Consider the following 5,697-nt stretch of genomic DNA (forward strand, 5'->3'; position numbering starts at 1 on the left):
TAAGAGCAATATCCGCAACAATAGTTGCCTACGGCATGGTTTCTTTAAGAATAGAGGGGGGGGGGAATATATTGGATATAAATAGGAGCTGCCTCGTATGGGTCAATAAAAGCTGCTCGTATGGGTCAACAGGTCTTCCTATGTTATTACATTGTTCCTTGGGCACGGGTCGCTGGTCACTGTCAACCTCCGTTGACACTTCTTGCGTCAGCAGCCCCTTGAAGGAAATCAGCCGACCACGTCACGCGAGCAGGCTCCGCCAGGCAGCACACAAACACACCTGCTGTCATCAGTACACATATGCACCACTCGGCGCATACAGGCGGGTCTCTCTCTCTCTCTCTCTCTCTCTCTCTCTCTCTCTCTCTCTCTCTCTCTGAATGTCCTGGGGGTATCTTCTCTTCAACTCTTATCTCATTATCAGTCCTCACTTAATTTTTATTTTAAGCTCTCATTATTACTTGGCAGGTCAATATATCGTCTCTGACACACGAGAAATTTCACAGTGGCAAGAGGAAAAGCATTTAAACAAACTGACATTTTCACACACTAACAAATATATACAAATTATTCATTAGGTGAGGTCACCAAATCAGGGTTGGCTCCTGCTCCATAAAAATATGTACTTGTTTGTTACAATCACTTACCAGTGTAATCATATATGTAAATCTGTGTACTGTTATATTCTGACACATTATAACAAACTTCCAGGTTCTCACCTGTGGCATTTCCCTACATTCTGGTACAATTAAAAAGGCCAATCTATTCGTGATAAAATATCTTTCAATTTTATAACTCAGTGTAATATGTCCTTGGCACGATAATATGGACGAAAAACATGCCAAAGCAAATAGCCACTGTTTTGAGAAACACTATACTCTCTTGACGTGTTGTGGTGACGAATTATTTCTCAAAACTGAAGGTTATCCTCCCTTTATTTCTGTTTAATCAGTCTGGATGAAGGATATGTAATCACAATGTTTACAACAAAGAAAACAAAATTTTTTGCCTGTATCCAGTGTGTCAGTCATACAAATACAGGTGTAGCACGCACAAATAAATAAAAATCATCGCGATGGATTTGGAGTAGATTTATCAGGTAGTGAAGGATGGCCCTCGTTCACTGGTGACGCCCAAAGCATGTCTTGTCGCACCTCGTCTGGCTCCTCCTCTGCCGATCCCACCTCCCAGCAAGCACACAATCCTGTAATATCGTTTATACATCAAATAATACGCCAACAGAAACAATGAGAACGAAAATTTAATCAAATAATGTTTTCACCGAGTACTGTCTAACACTGCCGCCGGCGACGTTTGGCAACAACCCCGTGAGTTCACACACACACACACACACACACACACACACACTGCTCAAACACTCTCACTCGCTCTCAAGCCTCCGCTTAGCACACATCCATCACTCATCTTCCTGGCAATCACATCTTTACGCCCAGTTCTCCTATATCAAATCCTCCTTACCACATACTCTGGTTATATAAAGTCATTGTGCATCACAACGAATCACTGTATAATCCTCTTCACATCACATGGTAAATCACACCAAAGCAAGGACCTCTCACTTGTTAGTCGAGGCGGTGTGTCGTCTGCAAAATCAAAATGGCGCCTGTGGGTCAAGCTCTCCCCCCTTTGACTGTTTTCCAGTCCTTTTGGCCGCCTCTGATTCTCTTTTTCTAACTTTTGTGTGAGGTCAACATAGGCACTTACTTCCTGGTACACTTGTTACTTTGTCCACTTGTTGGACCAACAAAACCTCGGATTCGGACTGGGGTTCATGACCAAAGGGCTTGTTAAGGCTAGAGGAAGGAAGTATGAGAAATTCAGGAAATAGGATGGGAGTGGAGGATGAGTAGGGAGGAAGTTCGGTGTCCTGTCTGCCTCGGACAGGCATGTGGGTCTTTTTGTTTTATTTGAGTGTAGTGTTGGTGTTAGGGCCACTATGGGCCAGTAACCGGGTTCTTGATGTTATAACCTCCTTTACAGTATCCAACTCCAAGTCGGTAGTATGCTTTTAGGGACTGTAGTAAGTGCAATGAATAAATAGAATAAATAAGAGGGGGATAAACAATACACGACTCCCTTCACCACAATATATATATTAATATTACAGTATATATACAATTATGTACAATAGCGCCTTTTTCACGCAGGACACTAATATTTCAGCAGTGTTCACCAACTCCAGTGTTTTCACAAACACAGCGCCCTGTCCACTCGTGCTGGACAACACTGACGAGTTCACCTTTTTATGGGCCAGTCCACCCACACAGTATCCCAATGCACCTACACCCCACCTTCGCTCTCCAGCTGCTCACTGGCAGAGGGCTTCAGCAACACGCTGACAGGGGTCCCAAACCAACTCATACAGGGGTAGCTAACCCCTAGCAGAAGCCTCTAGCAGTTTGCTAGTAGCACTTCACGCTAGGCATATCACTGTAACCATTATTAGCCAATCCCAGGGTATGCCGATCTTCACCAACACTGCATATACCAGCAGCTAACATACTACTTAGATCGACGGTGGCTACTTAGTCTTCTTGCAGGACCAAGCTAAGGGTTCGTGGACTGCTCAAGGAAAACAGCCCTCATCGGTACAATCGTCTCCACATGTCACTTCTCTGGACATAAAACGTCATTAATTAGATGGACAGTACACTGGGGAAAACCATGGAGGTAACACTCGTTCACCGGGGAGTTGACATTATGCTTGTTGCCACAACCTAGATGGCGCTAATCGTGACATGCCACCCACCAAAGGTCATCCACAATGACCTCTCTTTCTAACTATGGCAGCAAACTGGAGCCATTTGCCGACACCACGCCACCACCAACAGATGGCGTTGTCTACATATCGCCCGATATTAGGGGAGTTTGAGTGCAGACTCATAGATGGCACTGGAGTTGCCACGCCACACACCGACGATGGTGTCGATACCGCAACAGCGGGTTGTGAGCACGGTGATTAGGCTGCCTAGTGTGGGTGTCCACTAGGCTCCTGTTGGGTTGCATTGAGCCGGTAACAGTGGCTTTGTGAGGCTGCTCCTACCAACATCAGGCTTTCTGCACTGTTTGCAAAAAACAAAAGAGGTTTTCGTTTTGTTTTATTGTTTTTTGTTTTGTTTTATTGTTTTTTGTTTTGTTTTATGGATATGTCTGTTTTTTTATGTATAGACTGGTTTCAGGAGGGCCCTCTCCTCTGGGTCTCCTGGTAGGTTGCTCTGTATTTGGGGTCTTGGAAATTTCAGGTCGTGGGTGTACCTGACGTGGTGTACGTGGGTGTTTTGCTGGAAAGTGGTTTTGTGGTTCTATGTGGTGGCTCTTGAATCACGTAGTTGCTGGCTGTGTTGACGTCTTCTGGTGATCCTCACGGTCCGGGACGTAGAAGTGCCTCATGTAGTACAGTCATTTCCTTGCTAAGTAACCAAGTTTGGTGTTCCTTGACCTCATTTTAAGGGTTCTGTGGATATTTTCAGTTCTTAGTCAGCCAGGGAAAGGTTCGCATCAAAGTGGAGTGCTCTGTTTTGAACCGAGCTGGATTTTTAGTTTGTTGGTAATGAGCTCTTAGAGAGGGGATGAAAAAGGATATTCTTAAATTGGGCATTTGACCATTCGGTACAGGTGGGGCTTAACGTGGGTTGGGGCTTGTCTAAAGCAGTAATGAAGCTATGCCAGAGAACTTTTGGCTACCTTGTTTTCTCCAAGGCGCACTGAGTGGAGTTAGAGCAATCTGTTGAAGTTCTACCCAAGCTTCGTGTTGGAGTACGAGATGGCCATAGATTTATCCCATGATTCTCACCACGCTGCCGTTTTCTGTTGTGCATGTCATACAGCCGACTGTGCTTGCTTGGATCTTGTCCAGGTTTGTGGTGATCATTTCCTCTCCCAGTTTTCCGTCCGGGCGAGTTCCATATTTGCTTTATTTGTGATTGTCGCATGCTTGGTTGCTTGACCGCTTGGGTTGGAGGTTATTACATGTGTGAAGTCGCATGCAAATTGAGTGATGATAGTGTCTGTATTCTAGTTAGGGCAACTTACCAGAATACAACACTTCAAAGCATGTTCACCCTTTTTGGCCTCAGAACGCTGAGCTCCGGGGTACTTAAAGAGCGATTGACATCACTGTTGCCCCTTCTTCTCTACGACTCTTCCTTCTGTCACTATTCCTCGGCCTTTTCTTGCCGAGGCCAGTATAACCTTCACCTTAAAACGCTAGGGAAGGGAAAGGGAAAGCGTATGTTTCCTCCTTGACCCTCTGGACACAAGGGAGGTCCCCGCTAATCCAAGATTCTCAACCCTTGCCGCATCACGGCCTTGCCTTTCTCCTGTTGGCTAATGATGACATCCTCCGCCTCTCTCCTCAAAACCGTCTTCCGATGTCGCCATGTTTCTTATAACTTAAGACGTTGCTCTAGGACAAACAATGCTTCAAACCAGGTCGCCTCTTCTCCAGCCAAACTCTAGTTTACCCTTGTAAACTGTACTATACTTCCAGCGTGAGTTAAGACTATGCCCGAACGAGGAATAACTCATCTCAGGAAAGAATGTGTGTTATGATGAGACTAAGGCACGTAACATGTCACAATATTCACTCATGTGTCACAATATTTACTCACGTGTGACAATATTTACTTACATGACACAATATTCACTTATCACAATGTTTACTTATTTGTCACAATATTCACTCATTTGACACAATATTTACTCATGTATGACAATATTCACTCGTGTGTGTGTAACAATATTCACTCAAGTGTAAATGTTTTGACGGGGATGGAACGACCAACAGAAGAATAGATATAATATTCTTACTTGGGATGTTTTTAAATCCCACTCATGTTTCTTTCCTCATTTTTATTGAAGCGTTCAGCGTTATAATGTGCTAATAGTATTATTACCGGTTTTAAAATCACCAAGAATATAGTATTATTGTGGAGAAGATGTTTACAGTCAGGACCAAGAAACTTTTTATATGATCACAGCATCAAACGGTTTCGTTTACCGCCTCTTGTGCTGGATCTTAAGCGTCATATAACGCTTCTGGACTCCTTATAGCGTTCCTGCTGGCACCTCACTGGCCGTTGTGTTGGTTGCATGACGCTAAAAACGTCAGGAATTGTGATTCCACTTTATTGTATCTTATAACCCTTTTTTACATGGACTTGTTTTGCACATAAACTATTGCTGTCTGAGTGAAGTTTGCCATTTGAAAGCTGTTGTAGCGCCCATCTGGTCTAAAATGCTCAGGGTTTAGCGTACGCATTCCATTAGACGATTAACTATATTTTTGTACGGTATTGCTCTTTATCTTGCTTGCTGCCCCCCGAGAATGGTGTTGACTTCACACTTCCGTATCCACGAGTGTGTGTATGGAAATGAAGGTTTGGAGATAGCATACTAAGCATTTCTCATCCTGTGATGTGATGTCTCATCACATGATGTCTTCACTCGTGTGTGTTACACTATAACACACACGAGTGTGTGTGTGTGTGTTATATTGTAGTATTCAGTCTACATTCATCCTCTTCAGTCTACAAGGATACTATTCACTCTCTTCCAGCGATGCGAGGTACCTATCCTCTATAATGTGAGAGTTTACTCTCTTCCAGGGATACGATGTTCCTAACCTGTATAAACATGGTGTTTACTCCCCTTCAGTGAAGTGATGTTCCCAGCCTC

General features: G+C 44.0%; 1 long non-coding RNA gene across 1 annotated transcript; it reads right to left on the reverse strand.

Moving 5' to 3' along the window:
- Nucleotides 1–917: 917 nt before the first annotated feature.
- On the reverse strand, nt 918–2,670 carry LOC138367338 (uncharacterized). Its single transcript, XR_011229314.1, has 2 exons — nt 2,525–2,670; nt 918–1,204 (listed from the first exon to the last, which is right to left on the reverse strand). It is a non-coding gene; the product is annotated as an uncharacterized lncRNA (long non-coding RNA).
- Nucleotides 2,671–5,697: the final 3,027 nt, after the last annotated feature.

Source organism: Procambarus clarkii, chromosome 22 (assembly GCF_040958095.1).
Source record: "Procambarus clarkii isolate CNS0578487 chromosome 22, FALCON_Pclarkii_2.0, whole genome shotgun sequence".
NCBI classification, from domain to species: domain Eukaryota; kingdom Metazoa; phylum Arthropoda; class Malacostraca; order Decapoda; family Cambaridae; genus Procambarus; species Procambarus clarkii.